The sequence below is a fragment of the Catharus ustulatus genome, chromosome 4 (assembly GCF_009819885.2).
Source record: "Catharus ustulatus isolate bCatUst1 chromosome 4, bCatUst1.pri.v2, whole genome shotgun sequence".
NCBI lineage: Eukaryota > Metazoa > Chordata > Aves > Passeriformes > Turdidae > Catharus > Catharus ustulatus.
The window spans coordinates 62,022,949-62,048,035 of NC_046224.1; the positions used below are offsets into that span (position 1 = coordinate 62,022,949).

The following is a 25,087-nucleotide window of genomic DNA, read 5'->3' on the forward strand; positions in this document are numbered from 1 at the left end:
ATCTACAACCAAACCCATCCTTATTCAAAACACAGAGTTATGAATAAACAGCACAGTAACTCATGTAAACTGGTATTTACTTCTTTGCTATTTTAAATAAGCAAATCACTCCAAATCTGCCTGGGCTGAGAACTGAAGCTCCATGGGCCTGACTGTCCTTCAGAGCTGTCAATTCCAGCTGGAAGAGGAGAGGCAGGAACTGGGGCAGGATTAGTCCTACTGAGTATCAGCTCTCTGAAAATTGGATGTCTGGCTCAAGCTGCTCACGTGGGGCTCTGTCTCAGGCACCTCAAGGGAGTGATTCATCTCTCTCATCTGAGAGATTAAACTAAGTGAGGACAGCTAAATGTGGGGAAAATCAATCTTGTTCTCCGTTTCACCCTCTCTTGTCTTTCCATCCCCTTAAGTTTTTTCACCCCACTGATTATATTCTAAACAACTGGATAATGATGTATAGCAAGCTTAATAAAGCTATCAAATTAAAAAAAAAAAGAGGATTCTTAAAACCATCTGAGACTGCCGAAGAATAACAAAAAGATGTTTCACATATTTTCTTCCCAGAGTCTGAAGGATACAGAGAGTCAATAGAGACATACTTGTTCCCATAAGAAAATAAAAAAAACCCCCACCAATAATATTAATTTCAAGGGGTTTACTTTGCTTTATTTTGTCCAGGTCAAGCCCAATGTTTTTCACTTTCTGCAAAGTAAAGTTTCCATTTTCTGTTGCAAATTCATTTCTACAATTACAAAACAAAAACAAGGTTTAAGAATATAAATCACCAAGAGTTTTCAGGAGGAAAATGATCTGAAATTCCATTTTCTTCTGGTATTCAAAATTTTCTGTGTGCTTTCATTTCAGTCTAGAATGAAAAATATTTTGAATAGTCAAAAAAACAATGTCCTTTCACAACTGTTCTTGCTTTCAGTTTCTTCCAGAGGACTCTGCCTGGTTGTGAGTGATTAAGAACTGTTTCCAGAGCTGTCCATGAGTAATGTATGCCCATTTCCTCAAGCCAAAAATGGGCTTTTGTGTCTGGGCAATGACTTCCAGATCATATTTAATTATTTCAGAAAAAAATGTTCCCCCATGCAGCACCTGTAAGAGAAGATGCATGTCTGTATGGGATGCTTCCTGCACCCAGGCCTTTGTCTTTATCTGTGCTATAATTTCATTGGTCTGTCAATGGGGATGGTATTTACATCAACCTCACAGAGGTGCTGCAAGGTTCACTTCATTAAAATTTGCCAAATGTCAGGTCCCTGGAAGCAAGATGGGATGGAATTATAAAGAAGTTATTTTTAGTATTCAGAAATTAATCTTTTAACCTGCCAGAACAGATGCTCTGTGCCTTTCTCTGTGCCCTCCAGGTTGCTGAACTCTGGTGAATCATGAACAGAAATTAGCTGCAGACTTTGCCTGCAGACAGGGTAAGGATTGCATCAGACCCTGTGGAAATAAAAATATGTTCTCAAAGACCTGTTGGAGTCCTTTTGAATGTGAAGATTGTGTTGGACAACTTTATAAATCATTCTGCAACTCTCAAACCCCAAATTTTTCTGTTGGAAAGGTCTTCTCTAGAAAGCAACAACTGTTTAGGCCACTGAAATTCAGATTTGTCTTCTGAAATCTGCTGATTTTCCATAATTTCCCTCCTGTTTGGAATTAGTAATTGTCAAAATTGCAGTTTTCAAATGAAAAAAGGTAAAACTACGGGAATGCCATTAAAAAGTAGTTAGGACCAACAATGAAACAGAATTTAAGAGACCTAAAGAAGTAAAAACCAGCCAGGCCATGGAAACTAAAAACTAAGGCCAAAAAGGAGAGAGTGCTAAGGCTTAGAATATCTGGAATGGAAAAAAGCATAAAGACTAAATAGGGGAAGGTAATTTATTTAAGCTTCAGGCTTTTATTTCTTAATTGTGTTTTAAGAATGCTTCATTTTAATTATCAACATGAATGCTTCAGTAACTCAGTTCTACAGATCTCAGCAATTACAGCTCAACAACGTGCAAAATCTCTTCCTCCCACTACCTTTCCTCTGGTACTCGACCACTGCTGCTGCTATATTTCAGTTGGGACTGTGTGACCAAAAATGGGAATGTTAGGGAGAAAAATGCCTGCAAACATTCCCATTCCCTTTGGTGCATCATGAAAAATGCCACACCAGCAGCCCCTCACTGCACTGGTCTCCCTGCAGAGAACAGCTCTGCAGGGAAATCCTGTGGGCCTCATTGCTTCAAGATGTCCAAGCTTCCAGCTTTGAGAGAACCTGCCAAGAGCTTGTCAGGATGATGGGATCTGAAATAACAGCACTGTGGCCTTGTCCATTTTTCACACTTTTTGCCTGAGCATGCACTGGTCTCGATCAGTGGCTTTGGAGGGACAGAAAGTAGGTTTAGATCGGATGTTAGAAAAATGATTTCTTCCCCGTGAGGGTGGTGAGGCACTGGCACAGGTTTCTGGGAGACTGTAATGTTAGTGGGTAATGACTCAAAACAATCTGCCACTTGCAGAGGTGCTTAAGTGTTACTTTTATGCTTCTATATTGCTGTATCACTGTAGATAATCATAAGCAATACGGTTACAAACCTGCTTCCCATTGCAAACAAACTATTCTAAAATAAAGTTTGAATATATATATATATATATATATATATATATATATATATATATATATATGTATATATAAACACAGTCATTCTTGTTTCTTGCCTTCATGGGCAGCTCATTACATTTGCCCAGAGAAACTGTGGCTGCCCCATCCCTGGAAGTGTTCCAGGCCAGGTTGGATGGGGTTCTGAGCAACCTGGGCTAGTGGAAGGTGTCCCTGACCATGGCAGGGGTTGGGAATGAAATGGACTTTAAGGTCCCTTGCAAAGGCAAAGACATGGAGTGGTCTGATCCAACCCATCCACAGAACTGGGAGCCCAAAACTGGGAGCACAGTGTAAGGGATGAGTGATGCCCAAAGCTGGGACATGCCCATGGCACTGCTGGGGTCTCTTCAGTCCTCAAGGTGAGTTAGTGCCTCTGTGTGGTGTCCCTGCAGCAGACAGATCCAGCAGCCAGCTCAGGGCTGACTTCACAGAACCACAGAATCATTTAGGCTGGAAAAGACCTCCCAGATTATCGAGTCCATCTTTGACCGAGCACCACTTTATCAACCAGACCAGAGCACTCAGTCATCTATTGAAAACCTCCAGGGATGGGGACTCTACCAACTCCTTGGGCAGCCTGTTCTAGGCTTAACCACCCTTTCCAGAACTGAATTCTTCCTGACGTCCAACCTGAACCTCTCCTGGTGCAGCTTGAGCTGTTTCCTCTTGTCCTGTCCCTGTTCCCTGGGAGAAGACCCTGACCCCACCTGGCTGCCCCCTCCTGTCAGGGAACTGTAGAGAGTGAAAAAGTCCCCTCTGAGCCTCCTTTTCTCCAGGTTGAGCCCCTCAGCTGCTCCTCACAGGACTGACTGTCCTAGTGTATTCAGAGCACAGAGCTTGAAGATGCACAGGGGTCCATGCAAACACCGACAGCTGCAGAGTTACCATGGAACACAACCAGCCAGGCATTTCAGGTACAAAGAGATAATGGAGACATGGTTCACAGGACTGAATCATCTCATTTGGGCTGCTAAAACGCTGCTAATAAAATGTGATGACAGCCTCGGTGTTAATAACCGTGCGCTATCTCTGTGATCAGCACAATGTTTATTTTAAAGAACGGTGTTTATTCCTTCCATTGCCTGTCCTCGTCATTCAAGGCTGAACAAAAGATCTTTTGTGTAGCACAGAACTGGGCTTAACCCTACAAAGGGCTAAGCATTCTTGCAGCAGTGGACTTAGTCACATGCTTAACTTTAAGCATGTCAACAGCCCCACTAAAATTGGCAAGACTAATTATGTCCTCAGAGTTAAGCACGGGCTTAAGTGCACTTTTGGACCACAGCCAGAGTACTCAGCACCTTTGCAAGGCTGATCTGCCAGTGACCAAATTTTGTTTTGGAAGAATTTATACTCAAAGAAAGTAAAATGGCCAAAAAAAAAAAAAAATCCTCTCGCATCTTTCTCTAGGTATTATCAAATTGGATCCAAGCCAAAATTTTACCATTCCCACCAGCACATGCAGCTGTTCTCTGAGAAAAGGGTGTAATTCCAACCCCTGGATAAAAGTGTGCATTTCAATACATTTGCCATAAGGAGAAGTTTGCCGTTTTTCACAGCTAAAGCAACTTTTCCTGGTTGGTGGTAGTTTCCTTGTCTCCAGTGAAAACTGCCTCAATTTCCTATGGAATGTTTACAGGCAGAACAGGAAACAGTTTCATTTTATTGCAACCCCAGAGTGTATTTCCCATTTCATCAAGCCCATGAAGAATGTCTTCCAACCCTGCAGGCTGAGCTGTGGCTCTGAGAACCCCGGGGGAGAGCTTTCAGATATTGCACACCCTTTAGCAAGACCTCAACCACCTGAAAAGAGCACCTTGCATCTCCAGAGAAGGGTGAGGTGAGATGAAGTGCCACTGCTGCACTTTCAACTCATTCCAGACCATTGCTACCATTGCCACAAGCCCCAGTGGAAGTCACTCTTCCCTCAGTAATCCACACAGTGAAACACACCCCTAGGAAACACTGAATCCTCACTTTACATCTTGCCATCTCCTCCAGGATGAAACCAGCCTGCAACTACTGCTCAGCTGTATTTATTTTTTTCCACTTTCACACTCATTTTCCTCACTGGACACCTCAATTTTTCGTCAGATTATTTAAATTCTCAGTTTCTCTCGTCCTACTTAGTGTTGCCTATTCCTGTTCCCTTCCACCTCTGGAAGTGAATGCATCCCAGCAAACAATTTCTCATGGATGAAATAAAAGAATTGCTCCTGAGGAGAGGAAATGGCAGGAGGGAGGGAAGCAGGAAAGAGGTAAGTCCCTGAGCTTTGAGCTTTGCAGCCGCCAGTGCTTTTCTAGCAATGCCCTCCCAACTTGCCAGAACCTGTCAGTCTAGCCTTCCTATTATCACTTCCACTTTGAATTTCTGCTGGAATGTACTCGTTTGTTGATTTCCTGTTTGCTGTTTGGTGAGGTTCATAAGGAGCAGCTGCAGTACCTGTCCTAACTCCTTCATTTCTCCTCCTCCCCTCCTCTTTCCAAACCAGTCACCAAAGTACAGCTGCTCTGGCTTGGAGACCCTACACAGAGCTTGCAAGCAGTGTTTGTTAAACAGATCTTCAATTAGCCCTAAGCTCCCCAGGTTTAGCTCTGGAAACACTCAACTTAGCAACTGACCTTTCAGTTCAGTCACCTATCAACTGGACTCATTTTTAAACCCCAGTCTTTACCTAAACTCTTGGCACTGAAGGAGGGTTTTGCTTCCTTCATCCAATTTTGCTAAATCACACAAGAGTGCGTGAGATGACATTTTCTGTTTTCTAAAAGGCCAAAAGGTGGTTTTGTTACATTTTGTTCAGTTCTGCTTTTAATCCTTGCTTTCTTCAGGTTCAAGTGACTTCAGAATTCATCCCTACCCATCATCTATCCAAATCATTCCATTAGGCCCATCACAGGTACAGGAGAAATGAGGTCATTTTCCCAGAAGGATAGTAACTGCTGATTTATTTAATAAAAAAATTAAAGGATCATCTGTAAGCACAGCAAGCTGCTGTGGAACGGGATGGTGTGAGTGCCTCCTTCTGCTTGTTGGATATTCCCAGAATCCCAGGATGGGTCAGTCTGGAAGGGACCACAGAGGGTCACTGGTGCCACCTCCCTGCTCCAGCAGGGCCATCCCAGAGCACAGGGCACAGCATTGTGTCCAGCTGGCTCTGGAATATCCCCAGTGAGGAGACTCCACACCCTGTCTGGTCTCTGTTCAGCACTGCCCAGGGAAGAAGTTGTGCCTCCTGTGCAGGTGGAACCCCCTGGGCTCAGTCCCTGCCCGTGGCTCTGGTGCCATTGCTGGGCCCCCGGAGCAGAGCCTGGGCCCTGCTCGGAGCCCTCCCTGCACACAGGGACACCCAGGGCTGAGGGCCCCTCTCAGCTGGGGCTCCTCTCCAGCCTGGACAGCCCCAGCTCCCTCAGCCTTTCCCTGCCACAGATGCTCCAGGCCCTAAATCATCTCCACAGCCTCCGCTGGCCCCGCTCCAGGAGCTCCCTGTCCCTCCTGTGCTGGTGATCCCAGAGCTGGACACAGCTCTCCACATGTGCCTCCCAGGGCTGGCAGAGGGGCAGGATCACCCCTGACCTGCTGGCACTGCTCTTCCCAAGGCATCCCAGGTTTTGTGATCATTCCAGGAGCTATTCACCCCTGTGATAGGATGCTGGAGGCTGAAAACGCAGTTACAGGGGTGCCTGGTCGAGCAAGCCTTGCCTGTGGGCTTTCAAACTCCCTCTCTGTGAGAGCCTTCATCAGCATCTCTAAACTAACTGATCAGTGAAAGGCCATCCCAGGCTCTGCTGCAGGATCTGGGTTAAATGCTGTAGGGCAAACAGTGACATTCCATTTGGGCTTTCCACATCTGAGGGGAAGATACGAAGCACTAAAGTACTGAACTGGGACAATAAGCAGGAAAAAAAGGTTTGTTATATAAAGCTACAGCCACACTAACACTGCAGGGATTGCAAGTCTTCCCTCTCTCTGCTAGTCACCTTTCAAAATTTTCTTTGGTACACATGCAAATTACCCCAGGTACTTTGAGACAAGAGATGGAAAAATGTTAGGGGTAAATGGATCAGGACTATCCAAATCAGATCCAAGTGCTATTTCATTTTCTGATTTAGATGAGTCACCTTTTTCACTGCATGACCAAGCTGAGCTGTAAAACCCTGGCCCATGTTAGAGTAGTCTGACTTGAGGTCAACCTTTTTTCTCATCAAAACGAGGGCTCAGATAATACACAGAAAAGCAACTTTTGACTGTATTTAGCAGCTAGTGGGTAAATAAATTCTAACAATTAGTTCTATGAACATAATAGAAAGCTTGGTAAAGATAACCTCTTCCTAATGACAGACTATGAAACATCACCACTTTGTGGCTGGAAATAAGTGTGAAGATTGACCATGAGTCTGAAAGAATATGACATCTGCAGCATGTTAAGTGTCTATTTTTTTTTCCCTCCGCTTTTGCTATGAGTGGTAAATCAGATCTGGTTTATCCTTGGCTCTTGTCTCTTTTTCCCACATTTTCACTGTGTCTGTGAGCTTCTACTAAATTCCTCAGAGAAAATTAGGAGTGACTTGCAATAAACATAGAATTCATATAAATGTGTATATACACATAATTATAAATATTTATAATTATGAATCTTTCTTTCCTATATCCTGAGGAAGACCAGGCCATTTGTAGGCACTGCAGTCAGGAAGGAGTGAGAATTGTGCAAGCCAAGGGCAACTCAGGTTCTGGAATTTCTTCATGCAGTAAGACTGTCATTAGCCACTGTCAGAAAATTTCATTTCAAGAGTTGTTGCTATTATTGTGTGTCAGGAAAACTTTGGGATGGGGAAACCACGATGGTTTTGTACTCAGTTGCTGAAAGGAATTTAGTCTGGTATTGGCCAAGGAACTAAAAATTAGTATCTCGGGAAATGAATTGGAAAAGATTATTAATCTGTCAGGCAACAGAAGAAATCCATCTCCCATTGATTTTGGGACATCTATAAATGGAGGTTTGCTATTCCGAGTAGTGCTGAACAATAACCATTTAAATTATTCACTGTGTTGATTCCCAGACTGATATATGATACTGCCAGGCTGGTGAACTGGCAGAATCTCATGCCACAATGCTACAACTCAAAACAAATATTCCAGAAAGGGGAGGAAGACCCAAGATGAAGCCAGAATCCCAGGTATATACAGTATGGAGAAAATGGTACAACACACGAGCATCAAAGAGATTTTCTGTAACTTAAAGAAAGCAATTTAAAAAAATGTTTTGGAGTTTTTTTCAGAAAAAAAGCAAAACCAAAGCAGAACAAACCAAAGCAACCTTTACATTCTCATTAAAACCTGGGCAGTTTGGTTGTGCAGATAGAGCAATCAAGAAGACGGGCACAAACCTTCATTTAAGAAAGATGACTGAAGACTTAAAGTCATAGGAGCGAGAAGAAAAGTGGAAGCTAGGAAAAGACAAGAAGGAAGGACTACATGATTCCCAAGGCATTTTCAACACAGATGAAATGCCTGACACTATTTTCCAAACCTCATTAAGTGGGGGAATTTCCCAATGCACTGACAGAGAGCAGATCTTTCAGCAGGCAGGGCCTTATCTTATCGATTTAAGCTACATTGCTGTATATTGATTTGCTGACTCCAGAATTAGGATGTTCTTCTAAGCAATTAGATCTTGTCTGAAAATGTAGGAGTTGCTGCTTGCCTCCACTAATCCTGAGATTTCAATCAATGCTCACAAGATTCAACCAGTACCAGCCAGAATGTGGCGTGACTGTCCGTTTGAATGGAATCTCCATCCAGGGCAGGGCATCCCCACTCCCACACAACCTCATGTCTTCCACCAGAGCCTCCTGCCTTGAATCATGCTCTAGAGGATCCTGGACTCCTCCCCTGACTCCAAAGGCAATCTGCACTGACTAGTCTCTGATTTCAGAGCTCACTTGGCTGTTAGTCAGCCTCCCCTTTCTTCCCCCTGATCACACTGCCCAGAGCAAGTCCACATGGACAGTGAGGAGGAGGAAACTTTTGCTCCCTTGGCTTCTGCAGCATGGTGGGAATATTACAATTTACATCTCCAAGGCACCAGCAGAACATCAGTACCTTCCCTGGCCAGAGGAAGGGGAGGGAGACACTGTGACTCAGTCCCTCAGCTGAGTCACAGCCCTGGCAGCAGCAATTTGGGTGGTGCCACTGTCACCACCCTCCTCCCTCAGAGCTTGTACTCACTCCCTGTCTGCATGAGACCCTTCTCTTCAGGGACTGAGCTACCTGCCCTGGTTCACCTGTTTTTAAAATTTGGATGACACTGTCCAAGCCATGGAACAAAGCATTCCTTTGAAAGAAAAAAGAAACTGTGCCCACCAAAACCTTGTAAAATACCCAAGTCAGCCTTTAAGGTGAGTCTGGCAAGACTTTAGGCATTAAAATAAACATTTCTGCATGAAATATCATTTCCTTTCAAACTGGAAAGAGGAATTTAATTGAAATTTTTTAAAAATCCAAGAACAATGCAGAATTGGAGTTTTCCCAAACTTGCCTTCCCCTTTCTTACATCAGAAGCAGAGAGTGACAGTGATATTCTTAGACACCAAAATAAAGACCAAGCAGGTGGTCCTGTCCTACAGTATTTAATCCTTATCTCAAACTTCCCAGAAGAGCATCTTAATCACCCTCACACCTCCTACAGTGGCATGTGCCACAGATAAATCAGTTCTTATAGTAATTACAGGCAAGAATTCTTACAAGCACCCATAGGACATTATTTTATTTTCAGGCTGAGAAAAGTTAAAAAACATTTAAAAGCTATAAGCCAGGCATGAAGGACACTTAAATTGCCTTAAAAACACCACTGGTTTTGCAGTATTTATGAGCAAATCTGGGGAGGACTCAGACTTGGATCAGACCCATTAAGGTGTGAGTTATATGTAATGCAAGATATTCCCACCTGCTACTGCTCCCCAGGCAGTCAGATCCCTACAAAAAGTTCTTTACTTACTGCTTCTCTTGAGCAAAAGCAGTCCTAAGGCTCAGGGCTTTGTATTAAAATCAGAAGAATGGCAGCAGTAAAAATATTTGAGGGTCAGCTGCCACTCAAAAGAACGGGCATGGTTCTTGTGAAGTTTGAGGTGCTCCTGTAGGAAATGGATTTAATTCTGCCCTAGAAGGGCCCTGTGTGCTTTCTGAGAGATGAAAAGAAAAGGGAAAACACTTTCATAAGCACTTCTTGGTTAGTAATTTTCTCTGTTTTCCCTGAAAACTTCCTTTAGGAATTTACATGAATAGTTTTAGTAAGTCAGCCACTACCACATTAAGGCTTTACGATGGTAAAGCTTTTATTCTCTCACAATTTGAGAGTCCTGAACTAAGATAGCCAGGAGGAAGTAAATTCAAAATAGAAATTCTGATAACAAAGGTCATGTATGATGCATGAAATATTTTGCTTCATCAAATTACTTTTTTTCATTGCCTGTGTTGCTAATGGCTTGGGATGGGAAAGAAAGTGGAAAATAAATTCAGGTTTCTTGTTGCATCACTATCTTCAGAGTCTTTATGCTTGGCTTTTCTATACACTGCAACCACATTTAGAGCTAGGCCATCCCTGAAATGTGTATTTACATAGCTGCCTCCTTTTATTTTTTTTTTTTTCTTTTGGAGTGAAAAGAAGCATCAGCAGATGGATCCATGTTTGTGCCATTTGGACCCAATCACCTGAGGATGATTTTTATGCACCTGAGGGATGATGTGAAATGTTTATTTTGCTGAGGTCCACAGCCCATGGGCCACTTAGGAATTCTTTGCTGGGACATGGGAGATGCTCAGCAGTGCTAGAGCTGACTCCAGGCACTCTGCTTGGTGTCCCTGTCACCAGCAGTGCTGGGAGGGGAGGTTCACTCCGTCCTGAGAGCCATGTCCCCGTGGCAGGGTCAAACTGGGCTGTACCCATGGCACTTGTCTTGCCAGGGGGGTTTTGCAGCACAGCCAACTCATTCCAGCTCTGGATTCCCACCAGGCACAGGGGGTTTAGGGATTCCTGCAGGGCACTCAGCAGGAGAAGATGAACCCTTGTTGATTGTCACCAGGAATATCAGTTTGGGCCAGATAAGGATCAGGCTTGGGACAAGCACTTGGAAAGCAGGACCCTTGTCAAGCAACTGGTGAGTCAAAATTCCAGACAAACCATATGAGTGGGATCTGGGCAGGCTAGGAAGTCTGTATCAGATCATATTTGTATTCCTCCCAGTTCAATGTTCTATTTCTGACTGCAGGCAGTGCCAGTTATTTCAAAAGAGATTCAGATGTAGACTATTGCAGTTTATCCCTAGGGAAAGCCTGGTTTTATATTTATGGCCTGTGTCTCAAACAGAAGATTTATATCAATTTGAAAAAAAAAACGTTGATAAACATTTAGTCTTTTGGACAAGACACTCTCCAGCCCCTGGGGAGAAGCATTTTCACAAACCCTGGAAGGGGTGATGGGGGCCTCAGACACATTTTTAAGACTCAAGCCTCGGGGGTATGGGAAGAGCTCATGCAAGAGCAAAGTTGCTTTAGGCTTTGTAGGCTTAGGCTACAAATTTCCAGGGAGATCCAAAATTCATATCCATGCCGTGTGAAAGGAAAATGCCACAGCTAGATAACAACTCAGGTTGGGATACAACTCAGGTGAATCTCCAAAGCTGTTTCTCCCTTCAGAAGCACTTGGCTGTCTCAAGATTTACTGGGCTGTCAGGACCAAACAAGGCATTCAGGAGCCCCTCCTGATCCCATCCTCAATCTCATTAACTTCCTGCCTTCCCCAGTGCCCTGGTGGCCGTGTGTTAACGAAGGGCTGTAATTGGTAAATGAAATTGATTACACTACTCTTTGAATGAGGCAAATTGTCCATCTCTGGAGAAAAGGTAGCATTTTCTGCTGTGCATAAATCAAATGAGGGTCTCTTAAAAGCCCTGGGTAAGTAGAGAGCATTTCAAATTGGCTACAAAGTGCTGGACAAAGCATCAGCAGAAGGAGGGGCAGGGAAAAAAATGACCTTAGCGGCTCTTTCCTATCCCCAGTTTCTGTGATTCTATGAATTTTAATTCTGAGCTGCACAATTTAATTACCACTTGCAAAAAGCCACTGAAAATAGAGCCATTTTCTACTGTGTGCAGATCTGTCCTGTCATACATCAGCTGAGAGTGTGATTAATTGTTCCTACAAAAACATGGACATAAAATAGATCCATGTCTATCCAAAGGACTGGACGTTGGGGCATCACAGTTGGAAAAAGCTGCCAGAGGTTGTCCTAAAAGCCCTGAACCCCTCTTCAATAAAACAGTCTGAACTCTGCCACGTTGCAGGACTACTCAATATCTTGTCATTTAATCATGTTAATATTTTCATACATCTGGTTTTGAATCGCTGCAGAGTAAAGGAATCAATGCCTTTACTCTCTTACTCCTTTTATAGCAGCCATTTTACTAATGCAGAGCTTGGCCTTTTCCATCTTAGAGGAGAAATGTATTTCTAGCTATTCTGGGAAACAAGGAATAATTCCCTTTCCTTGTGAGATTCCCTTGTCACATTAATATCACCCTTTCAACTATCTGTAATCCTTAAAGGAGTCCTCCAAGCCTGGTGTCAGTTTTGTTCTGAATATTCTTCATTTATGCAGTTGCTCCTGAAGCCGTAATGACAGCACAGAGACAAACAGATCTCAGTGTCTGGCCATATAAATATAAATTAGAGGCCTGTGTATTCATAGTATCATAGTATCATAGAACAGACTGAGTTGGAAGGGACCACAGGAATCATCTCTTTCCAGCCTCTCTGAGGGACAGCTTCCATGAGACTGGAAGGCTCATTTCCAGGTCAGACAATCTGTGGCACAGGTGTCATAATTTAACATTTCTTGTGCATAAATATGCACCCTACTCTCAGGCTAAGCCTGGCCAGTTTCATCTCCCAAATTCTGTTATTGCAGGAATTAAGGAACAGGTGGCACATTTTGGGGGATTTGCCTGTGGCTGGTTTTAAGGGAGCAGAGTGCTCTGGGAGGAGCAGTGATGGATGTTCTTTCATTCACTTCACTGAAAGCCTGTCATTTGTGCCAGCTGCAAGTTAGGTTTTACAGACCAGATGATACCTCCTTATTTTTTCCAAGTGGAGATGTTGTTCCTAATGATTAACCTGTGCTCAGCAACAGTTTCTTGAACTGTGCTTTTTTGACTGTTTTTCCTCCTCTCTGCATTGAACTGATTTATTTATGTAGACTTTGATGTGCTATAAACCCTAAAATGATCCTAGATATCAAGTCTCTTCCCAGGGGACACCTTATCTCACTGTTGATGGCCTGATTTATTTAACTCACTGCAGAAAAGCACTATTTTCTGTGATGTGCCGAATTATGAATTCTCCTTAAAAATGTGCTGTGACAGACAAATAAACATTTTAGCTATGGGAAGGCAGAAGCAGAAAGGTGTTGAGACTTGCTGAAAGCCACACAGGGTGTTACTGTCAGAGGCCAGGTTAGGATTTTGCAAGTCACTCATCAGCAACCTCACTTGATTTAGTATCTGGGAGTTACAAAGAAACTTGGCAAACTTTACCAGTTCTCCTACCACTGGAACTGAGATAGGATCCCAGGAAAAGCTTACGTAGGATAAAGGTTCTGCCACAGCTTCCTTCCCTGTAGTGGGTGTGAAGACAAAAAAGATCTGGCAGAAAAGTGCAAAAACTGTGGGTAGAAGTCATAGCATCCATTCTGTGACACATTCTGTGAAGTTGTGATGGGTGGTTTACTGACAAATCCCTAAATCCCTGTGAGCAGGGAGGTGGCCCTGCAATATGAGACTGCCACCACCCAGTTGGTTTGTTCCCTTTTTTGAAGGGGTCCAGAAAATGGATCTGCAGGATCCATCTGAAAAAGGTAAAGCTAGCCAGGTGCCAGTCACTCTTAAACTCTTCATATCCAATTTAGCAATACAGTTCCTGTCTCTGATACCACTTCTGTGTCTGGGACATCCACACCCTATTTCCTTTCAGGAAGATTCACTGACCTAGACTTGCTGGATTGGTTCCTCAAACAGGAGAGAAACACACAAACAGACTAGGGTTTTTTTGGTTATTTTTGGTTTGGTTTGGTTTTTGTTTGGTTTTGGGTTTTTTGTTTGTTTCATTTTGTTTTTTTCTAGTTACTGTGTTTAAGGATTGTGTACCATATGAAATAATAAGGATTTACTAAATTATGTAATCATAGAATGACCTGAGTTGGAAGAGGCCCTAAAGAAAATGTGGATCCAACCCCCTGCCATGGGCAGGGATACCTTGCACTATCCCAGGGTGCTCCAAGCCCTGTCCAAGCTGGCCTGGAACACTCCCAGGGGTGAGGCAAATGGAGGATGGTACCCAATTACCTTCACAGACATGTACCAGACCATTCCAAGAAGAGTGCTAGGAACAGGGCACAGAAAAATAGAGAGAAACTTCAAGAGCATTTCTGCTCTCCTTCACAATTCTGGTAACTCTATCACCTAACAGTTCAATATTTGCAGCTGAAGGACACAGGGTGTTTTTAATGTGCATTGTAATGCCATTTTTCTTCACATGCTACAATAGTTTGTTTTCCCCAGTTTGTTCTCTGGAGAAGGGTGCAAGGATGGACACAGGACTTTGAGACCTGCTCAATAAGTAATTTAATTCACAGTAGTAGCAACATCTAAAATGATATTCCCTACCACAAGTGGAAATCATAGCTGGACACAGACATATTCCCCCAGCTGCACAATTTGTTTAAAACTAATGGGTCAAAAACATTCCAAATGTAATGCTGCTGAAAATGATAGTGTGAATCAATCTGAAATTCAATAGGTGGTGCCTAAACCCTTTTTTGCCATTGGCCAGCAAAGCCTGGGATGTGGAACAGCAAGTATGAAATAAAAGCAGCAATGGAAGGGTTAGAGAAGAAAGTCTAGATGATGAAAATCTAAGCCCGAGCAGAATTTTTCTTTGTGGCCCAGGAGGTCTGGTCACACATATATTGCACATTTATGTTTTAAATGCATATATGCAGTGCAATTATGCTCTTGCACATAAACATTTGGAGGAACTTTTGTCTCATTTCAAAGGTTTCTAAAGTGTAAACTTAGGAAATGTTACAGATATATCAACAGATTGGGAGCCACCTTAATTTTCAAAATCATTGCAAATGCCTTTATGAAAGAGAGACTTTTTAAGTTAGCTTAGGTCGGGAGCCATGAGAGATATGTAAAAATGGAAGCAAAGTCTACACATTCCAGAGTGTTCCATTTTTCAATTCCCATTATTTTTCAGCTTGGGCTTCAATCTTCAAAGCTGGTATCTACATGAGTTGTTCCCTCTGGGTGTTAATTACCTGTGTAAGTTGGTTGGTAGTAGATAGGTGGATGTATTGTCACAGAAAACAAGATATGCTTTAGAAAACAGGGAAGGACAAGAGTAAAACCAACCCAGGACATATCAGGCTGTAAAACACACAGTTTCCAGTGAATTTAGATCTCTGCCAAGTGTCTGCTTAAATATTTGGTCCCATAATCTTGGCCTACATTGGGAAGTGTTTGTTGTCAGGAAAACTATAATTCAACTGCCTTTTTTTCCTTCAGGTCTTTTATTTTGTTGCTCCAGCCAAAGTTGATTTTCATTTAAATGTGGTAAACATAACAAGCCCTTTCATGAAATGTTAGAGGTCAACTGCACCCCTCATTTTATTTAGTGTATGTTTCTTTATTTCATTTAAAAGAAGAATAGCAAAACCACAAACTGAAACCCAATATCACCAAGCACTGAAAACAAAAGGGTGCTTACGGGATTGGAGTGCTGGGGGAAAAAACCCCACCATTTTATTTTGCAAAGCATTTGGAAAAGTACATTTGATCTTAGTTCATTCTTTGGTGCCTGATATTTCAGCCATTCAACTGGGCTTAATTCTGTGTGGTCCTACCAGCAAATGTGGGGTTTGTTCCTGGTGTTACTGCTCACCTACTGCGTGACATGGGCTGAAGCACATCTGTATCTTTGTGGTGCCTAAAGACACCTGGATGCAAAATGGCTGAAGAGGTATATTTAATTTATATTTGTGAATTATATTTATGCATTGTATTTATGCATTATATTTATAGATTATATTTAATTTAGCTTGGTTCCAGAAGGCTTAATCATAGTCTCCTACCCAGAGTACCTAAATGAATGCTCTCTCATGTCTCTCTCTGTTCTCTTCAGTGTTTTGTATATCCACTCTGCCTAAATATGGCATATTTATTTGTTTGAATTTTTGTCATGCTAATATTTTTCCTAATACTTTAAAATTTAATTTCTATCTTTTTTATAGTCCCCAGTTCTGGAATGTCCTTTGGAACCATTTCTGTGGGAAGGACTGCAGGGCTATGTTGTTCTTTCACATGACGAGCCTCTAGCAAAAAAAGCTGCTGCATAAATCAGTAAAACAAATAAACAAGAGGAAAGGGTTTTTGCTATGATAACTGTTAATTTACATGATTTGCTTTGTTAGATGAGCTACAGTTTTAATTTTTGATAATTTATATGCATTTCTTTACTTTATATATTCCAGATAGGGACAGATGAGTTTCTGCTGTTTTGGACTTTTAATAAAACAACATGCATTCACAAATGTTCATATTTCAAATGTTAAAATACCTTCATTTAAAATATATAGTTTTTTATGCTTCTTATGACAAGAATATCTTTAAAAAACAGAAACATGTTAATTACCAATACGCTGCTACCTAATAACCCCTAATCAGAGGCAATGGGGATGTTAAAGGAGAAGGATAAATCTGATTTCAGTGTTTTGCTGGGTGAACATGCATGTTATATTCACAGAACCAAGAAGCCTTTCTTCCTTGCAACTGGAAATGAGAAACATGAACACAGATAACATGATAAATAGAAATAAGAAGCATGAACATAGATTAGCACATTGATTGGGAACCTCATTGCTTGGGAAGCCTGTTATTACAGCAATAAAAACACAAAAGCTGCATCTGTAAATAGGATAAAATACATTTGTGTCTGTGTAACAATATTAAAGCAAACCTAGACAGAGCTAATAAATATATTTAACAGTGAGAAGAAAATTAGTAAATCAAATATATAACATGTATGTGGACTTTGATGTCATGTGTTAACAAACGAAATAGCATCTCTCTTCCACTATTAGCGTCTACATAAAGCAAATACTGCTTTAAAAACTTCTGACAGAGCAAATACTTCATTCTAATACTTCAGTCTCCCTTTCATTTTATTTAAAATTATGCCTGCATGTATTTCTGCATGAATTTTTAAGTTTTAAAAAGCACTATTTCGATTTATGTGCCACCTGTGCATTTTCTTTTCTTGTTTTATTGCATCTTGTTCCATTCCCGCTGTTTGGAAAGGGAATCACACAGAATGGCAAGACACTGGGCTCTTGCCATGCTCTCTTTTTCCCTGGAAAAGCAGAATCTCCCCCATCAAGCAGGATTACAGTACCAGAGGCATTTAGAATTGACTTTAGGAAGGGTGTGTACAGGTATGCTTTTATGAACCTGATTTCAATGGGACAAGTTCATGTGCAGGATTATATTGGATTCAAAGCAGGACTTGAATATCCTCATATTTCAGTCTTTCAAAACCCCCACAGACCATTTCCTACTGCACAGCTCTGATAAAAACAACTAAATATGGCTGGAATGTAACAGATGAGTTGTTTTTAAAGGCTGCTTGCTATAGGTTAAGTGGGAGAACAGAAGCTTTTCATTTATTTCTTTGTAGATCTGCTACAAAGAATTCCAGAGAAGGATATAGATGAAGCCACAAACAGATGAAGCAATTGGGATTTCTTGCTCTAGTGATATTTTGCAAGAATTCTTTAAAAAATTGAGGAGTTTGTTCCAGATCCTTATCCAAACATTTATTTGTTTCAGCAGTTTCCACAGTAATTGGCCATTGCAAACACCCAGAGTGTTTTAGGGCTGGCATAATGGGCCTGCTCTTAATTTATAAAAATAAACTACAAATTAGACGTCACTTTGCAGTTTCGTGTAGTAAACTGATAGCCAGCTGCAGAATTGTAAAAATACGGTAGTTTATTTTCTCTATTTTTCGAGCAGTGGCAATGAAATTCCTTTTCAAAGTTGACCAAACCCCTGAGACAACATGACAACATCAAGACTGGCCAGCACAAGCCGATACTTTGGGCTGTCATCATTGCCATTGTGGAAAATGGCTTTTGGTGAGAAGTCTTCAAATTACATCCATATGATGCCATATGATGAATATCTTTCCAATGTTAAGTTATTCCCTGCTGTTAATGTCCTGAAGCTGTATGAATGTCTTCTCCAAAACTGGTACCAGCCAGTGGCTAGAGCTGACTGGAAGACAAGAATTTCCATTTTTATTAACATCTTGGGGACTTCAACATTTGTTTTGTCCTGTTGGTTTAAAAAAAAAAAAAAAAGCATACTGGAATAAAAAGATGAAAATTGCACTGGAACAAAATCTGTCTTTAGAGAAATGAGAAATCCCAGCCTTAAAATCGTGATACACATATTTGAGGGACAGACAGCACAGCTGTGACACTGAAGTACACCCAAGGTTGTGCCCCCTTCTCTGTCTCCTTTGGCCACCTGGATCACTGCTGTGGGCTCTGGGCTACAAAATGGTAGAACCATAGACTATGCTGAGTTGGAAGGGACCCACAAGGCTCATCCATCCCAGCTCCTGGCCCTGCACAGACACCCCAACACTCCCACCCTGTGCATCCCTGGGAGAGTTCTCCAAACACTCCTGGAGCTCTGGCAGCCTTGGGGCTGTGACCATTCCCTGGGGAGCCTGGGCAGTGCCCAACATCCTCTGGGGGAGGAACCTTTCCCTGATATCCAGCCTGACCCTCCCCTGACCCAGCTCCAGCCCTTCCCAGCTCCTGTCCCTGTCACACAGAGCAGAGCTCAGAGCTGCCCCTCACGAGGGTGTTGAAGAGCACAGTGAGCTCTGCCCTCAGTCTCCTCCAGCTGAGCAGACCAAGTGCCCTCAGCTGCTCCTCACATGACCTCCCCTCCAGACCCTCCAACATCTCCAAAACCCTCCTGTGGACACTCTCTAACAGCTTTAGATCTTTCTTGTCACCTAAAACCCCCCACGATATTCCAGGTGAGGCCGCCCCAGCGCAGAGCGGGACAATCCCTCCCTGGCCTGGCCGGCCATGCTGGGCCTGGTGCCCCAGGACAGGGATGTCCCTCCTGGCTCCAGGGCACTGCTGGCTCATGTCCAGCTGGCACAGCCTGGTCCCTTCCTGCAGCTGCTCTCCAGCCTCTCATTCCCCAGTCTGTCTGTACATCCAGAGCTGCCCCATCCCAGGGGCAGAATCAGCCTTGTCTTTGATAAACTTCACACAGTCGGTGATTGCCCAGCCCTGCCCTTCATCCAGGGCTCTCTGCAGGGCCCTTCTGCCTTCCAGGGACTCAACAGCTCCTCCCAATTTAGGGTCACCTGCAAACTAACTCAGTATCCCTTCCAGGCCTGTATCCACATCCTTTATAGGTTCTTGAGGAGCACAGGGCTGAAGATGGAGCCCTGCAGAACCCCACCAGTCTCCAGTCTGATGTCACCACAGTCACTGTCACCCTTTGTACCCAGCCTGTGAGCCAGTTACTCACCCTGCACATGGTGTTTTTATCCAGCTGTGGGTTGGACAAAATCAACCTGTTGTCCTCATTAATAGACTCTAAACTATTTCTGTACCATCAAAATCAATGGCCATCAAAACAGTCACTGTTTGTTGTAGCAACACTTTTCAAACCAACTGGAAAACATCCATGACAACAGTAAGTAGTAGCTCCTCACACCAGAACCATGATCTCTGTATTTCTGCATGAAAAATAAGACAAACTTTATTCAATGCATCAAAATTTAAACAAACAAAAAAAAAAAAATTAAAAAAATCTTCTGCACCTGGATGAACTTTTCAATAGCGGATAAAGGATAGGAACAACCATTCCTGGCACTGTTCACTAAATAATAATTCTATTTGTGAGCTGACAGAGATGCTTTTGCAGGGAAGCAAACCTTTAGAATGTACACCTGGAAAAAGGACATTTTTTTTTGTTCTATTAGTTACTGAAGCCCACTGACCTGATACAGATACAGGTTTTATAGCTGATTACAATCTTGTTGCCCACATACTCCTCCAAAACACTGAACTACTCTTTTTCATCTCAATTCAAATAGAATAATATAAGGCCTTTTAAAACTTGTACAAACTTTGTTTTATGCTTTGATAGACCAAATTTTATGAGGGGTTTTCATTAGCTTGTTTTTCTTTTCCAGATAAGTTGGTATTGTATTTCCCTAATAGCACCTGCTTCTGTTTCTCCTCAGAGTTTTACTTACTCCTACTTGTATTCTTCAAGTTTCACTTCAATTTCTGATTGTTAACAAGGAAGGTGAAATCTAGTTTTTGAAGCAGATTAATCTGTATCATCCTCCTGAGAAGATTTTGCAAAGCTTTCCCACCTCTATTGATGGGTGCTGTCATGTGTAAGATACCAGAATATGCCATGTAACCTGTTTTCCATGTAACCCTTGTGTGCTTAGATGACTCAAATTGTCCAAAAAAAACTCAAGCTAAACCCATCTGCTATTCTGCAGTTGAATCAAAAGTCAGTAGATTTAAAACTGTGGGTATTCCAGCCAAAGTCTGATTAGCTATTTTGTATCTGTATCTATTATACACGGGGGGAAAAAAAAAAAAGTAAAAATCAGTAACAGAATACTTCATTTTCACATTAGAAAATATAACCAAATATATACCCCAGTAGAATCTATCTTGAATAAAAATGACTTATACAGCTACTATTTTAAAGCTTATTAAGCCCGGTATTAATAGAATAATTCCATTTTTAAAATACTAATGAACATTTTGCACTAATTGCACATTTTATAGTTGCTATGAAGGGAAAACCTTAAATCTAATATAGTCTTTAAAGTCATCTGTTTTTGAACATAAAATTCTCAGAATAATGAACGGACAGGATAATAATCAGTCAGGATAAGGAATGTGTATATAAGGAGGAAAACTGTGTGTGTACGAAACAGAGGATAAGGCCCCATTAATTTTATTTATTTTTTTTAAATTCAAAGTTATTTTAAGCAATGGTTAAAAAAAAAATCCACCAAAAGGTAGGCTGCCACAGACTCTAAAAGTCACCCAGTCCATTTTTCTACGCTGGGCAGGGTTACATATAAGCAAACTTCAGTCTCATAACTCACCTGGCAAATGTTTGTCTAAATTGTTCTTTAAGCCTCCACAATTCCCTGAGCAAGCTAATCCAGCCCTTCACTATCTTGCCATTAAAAAGCTGCTTTTTTTCCCCTAATTCCCACCCTCTTTCTGTTGAGGCATTTCAAACACATCATGTCTTGTTCTGCTCCTGGTGGCTGCTATCATGTCTCTGCACATTCTTCCCTTCCCTAGACTAAACAAACCCAGTTCCTTTGCTCATGTCTCACAAGCTGTGTTTTCTGGACCTCTAATAATTCTTGGAGTTCATCTCTGGGTTTGTGCCAGTTGGCAAGGGGCATTTCCCCAGCTGTTACCTGCACTTAGCTGGACACAGGATCCCAGATGGGGCTTTATCCATAGAGGAAAGAGGTATTACTTCCCATACCTTCTGTAGCACCTCTCATTTATAGTGGATTCCTGTGCTCATCAGGATGGATCTGCTGACTCACAAATTCCCTTGACTCACAAATTTCCCACCCTACTCGGTGGCTCCCTCGGTTGTATTTGTCCCCTTGACCCTTAGAAATTGTTGTTTTGTTTTGTTTTATCTTGTTCTTTAAATTTGAAAATTCAAAAGATGAGAAGCTGCCATCCAAAAGAGGAATTGTACATATATTTACAATGATGGGAAGACAGAGGGGAAAAACATAAAAAAAACAACTTTGTATATGAAACTAAATTATTTTCACCACTCCACAGTAACCATTGGTAGTCTCTAATATTTTGTTATAAGTGGTGACCATAAAGTGATCTCTGGTACAAATTACTTCATTCTGACCATGTTTGTATTTTGATGTAATAAAAAAAATCAATGAGTTCTTACTTAACATTCATAAATAAAAATAAAAAAAGTGTGGGATCATTAGGGAAATGAATGAATACAAAGATTTCAGGAAAAAAAAGGGAAGGGATGTGTGGGATTTCCAGTGTTGTCTAGAAAATTCAGGAAAAGAACAGCATTTTCTTCACATTCTTTTAATTTTTTCAGACTAAAATTTGTCATTCTCTCCAAATAAGGAAATGAGAAAAAGTGTGTATCTACAAAGAAGTATTTAATTCACAAATCTTCCTCTTCCCTAAGAAAGTGAATCATCCTATGATCAACACAACACCTGAAGCCTGACACCCTGCTGTTCCAGGTTTTGTGGCTGAGGTCTCCTCTGAATACCAATTTCTGGCCAAGCCTTGCTTCAAGACTAGAGAACTTCCTTTGCCTTGCTGCTCTGGTTTCCAATCATTTATTTGAGTTTCTGCTGCAACTTTTCACTCAGCAAAGACTTGTTTGGATCTTCTGTCTCAGCCACCATTTATTGAAATTTGCAGTTTAGTTCCTCTGTAAACTGAAATAATCTGTCAGACGTAGCTGAAATTGGAAAAGGGTTTTGAGATTATGAAGAGAAAGCACAATAGCAAACAACAAACATTTTGTTAACATCAATCTTATCCCCACAGAAAATCAAGCCAAAGAGCTCTCTAAGAACTATCACGTGTCTTCCTACAAAAAACCTTTTTTTGTTCAGGATTTCTAGAAATAAGTGGCAACAAAAAAGAAACTATAATTCTTGCTATAAAAGAAACTTTTTGAGGCTCTGAGTGTGAGAGGAAACCAAGGAAAAGTTTTCCATTGGCCAGAGAGAGTTTGAGTGAAGCTTTCATGAGCACTGACAAAAGGGGTAAAAGGAAAACCAAAATTTCCTGCTTAATTGCAGCTGGCATCACTGAAATCTCCTCCTAATTCACTCTGCAGAAACAGCAAAGACATGATATAATTTATTATAACAGCAAAGATGTCACTATCATTTAGATATCAGTGATGATACTGCAGAAGAATGAACAGGATAGAATTTGAACTGGACAAAGATTGATTTTATGTCTTAGACTTTAAATAATTTGAACATTTTTGTCATTTTTCCCCTCTTCATTTAGAGCTATTGAGAGGTCTCAGGCATTAAAATCAAGCTGTGGAAAATACTGTGAAAATTTATGACATCTCAACCTGGATGTTTTCTGTGTTCATGCATCTGAAAAGTGAAGCAATAACTTGTTTGTCAATTTTCAGATCCAATGTATTTTATTTTTCAAAATAAACAAAACCTAGTCCTCATCTCTATCATTCCAAGCTAAGGAACTGAGAAAGTCATAACTGATATACTTCCACTTAAACATTTATTCCAGAGAAAAAGGATTTTTAAAAAGAGAGAGAGGAGAAATAAATTAGCACAAGTATCTCTGATCTGTTTTGAACTTGATTATTAAATTTATAATTTTTCCTACCTTCTTGTTTTGCCAAGATCTCCTCTGTCTTTGCTTCAGAAATTCCTTGCATTACTTCAACAGCAGTTCCTAGTTTATTAATTCAGGCTTAGGCATCCAGCTCTTTTAAAATGGGGTTCCCTCAATAATTCTTCTGGTCAGGCAAGTAACCTTCTTCTCAAATAGTATTTTTTTCCTCTCCAAAGCAAATCCACCAGTATTATATTTCCCTATCAGAGAACAAATACACGAATTACAAATTCTTCCTCCTTCCCCCACCCCCACCACCAGCCCATTGATTTCATGCACGCTTTCCCAGAAAATCCAAGCGGCTTCACATTCTCCCTGCCCCCAGATCCATCAGGTTTCCCATTCCCACAGTCTGCTCCAGCCCCTCTGAATGGACCACACTTCTGATTCCCAAGGACTCCATAAGGAGCCCAGGAGTGAGGTGTTCTCCCTGGCAGCTCTGCTGTGTCACAGCAGCAGCGTGACAGTGGCAGCAGATGGGCTGCCTTGAAGCTGCTGTTAACAGCGTGATGTCTCAACCCAGCCCTCCCGTGGGGATCCAATTTTTGGCTGCTTGGCAGGCTGGGAAGGGGAAGAATCTGACCTCCCTCGCTCCTGTACATGAGCCATGAAACAAAAGCTTTCCCCTGCCTCACTGATTTCAGGCTGGCTCAAGTCCTTCACATCATGCAGGCAGCACAGGCTGCCCCATCCTCCTTTCCTGAAGGTAAATGAGTGATTTATATTCCTAATATTGTTATATGGATATCAGTTCAGGCAGGTTCATGCAAGGCAAGACAATAGCTATTAGGGAATTTGACTGAAAAATCAAGGTAATTTCATTTACCATCATGGCAGAAACAAAATTGTTATTTGCAAAGTTATCAGGGAACAACTCCCAGGAGCTGCCCTTTAATATCCTCTCCAACTAATTAAATGACTTCTTCATTGATCACCCAAAGATGGCATATGGAAATCCATAATAAATTTAGGATGCTGTGTTTTCTTAATAAATACAACTTAATTAGCCTTTTCATCATTGTAACACTAAATACTTACACAAAATTATTTTGGAGTTGCATCATGAAGTAAAAGCAATTGATTTCTCACAATCACCAATTTGCTGTCTCCTTTCTCTGCTTGGGAAACACACTGCAGTTCTGATAAACTGACAGAGCATAAAATAGTTACAAGCTAATCCTTGAGAACTCCCAAGATTTTTTGTTCCCCTCCCCCTTGGCAAGAATTAAGGACTTCCTCTTTCACATGACAAATCTCCCTTTTCCCACATACTTGGTGTCAGAGCTGTGTTTCACTAGGCCTTGCAAATCTGAATTCCATCAGGTCTTTTTTTTCCTTCAGTGAAATCCATACTTACAGGCAATGGGAGTAGCAAGACTATCCATTCTCTTCCTCCTCCTGTCCTTCTCTTCTCTTTGAAGGCAGTCAGTTCCTTTCCTTGCATGCACACAGGTCAAGAGTTTCCTGGTAACAGCTCCCATCCTTTTCCCTCAAGTGTCACCACTCCCACTGCACATTCATCATTCTCAACTGGATGCTTTAAGAAACACATGATGCACAAATCTATGTGCTGAATTCTATGAATTCAAATCTCTGTAAAATCAGTCATGGTGTATTTGGCGGGTTTGTAAAAGTTGCTGTCAAATTAGTCCTAGCTGGACTATACTACCTTAGCTGATTCCAAATGCCAGTCCTCATGTGGAACCAATCTGTTCCCTTCTCTGGACACACTCCAACCCCTCAATGTGCATCTTGCAGTGACAGACACAGAACTGGACACAGGATTTGAGGTGTAGCCTTGCCAGTGCACCTCAAAGCTCCACCTGGCTGCTTTGCCACTCCAGAGTTC

At 41.6% G+C, this 25,087-nt stretch overlaps 1 long non-coding RNA gene across 3 annotated transcripts in view; it reads right to left on the reverse strand.

The window, feature by feature from the left end:
* Positions 1–24,775, reverse strand: part of LOC116995941 — an 89,170-nt gene extending 64,395 nt beyond the window's left edge. For 2 of the 3 annotated variants that reach the window (XR_004417829.1, XR_004417827.1), the window contains exons 1-3: positions 24,596–24,775; positions 24,277–24,385; positions 23,230–23,438 (exon numbers count right to left, since the gene is read on the reverse strand). This is a non-coding gene — a long non-coding RNA (uncharacterized LOC116995941). Of the gene's footprint in view, positions 1–17,571; positions 18,107–19,330; positions 22,319–23,229; positions 23,439–24,276; positions 24,386–24,595 lie in introns of those variants that run through there. The other variant, XR_004417828.1, reaches the window with a different exon arrangement.
* Between the last annotated feature and the right edge of the window lie 312 nt (positions 24,776–25,087).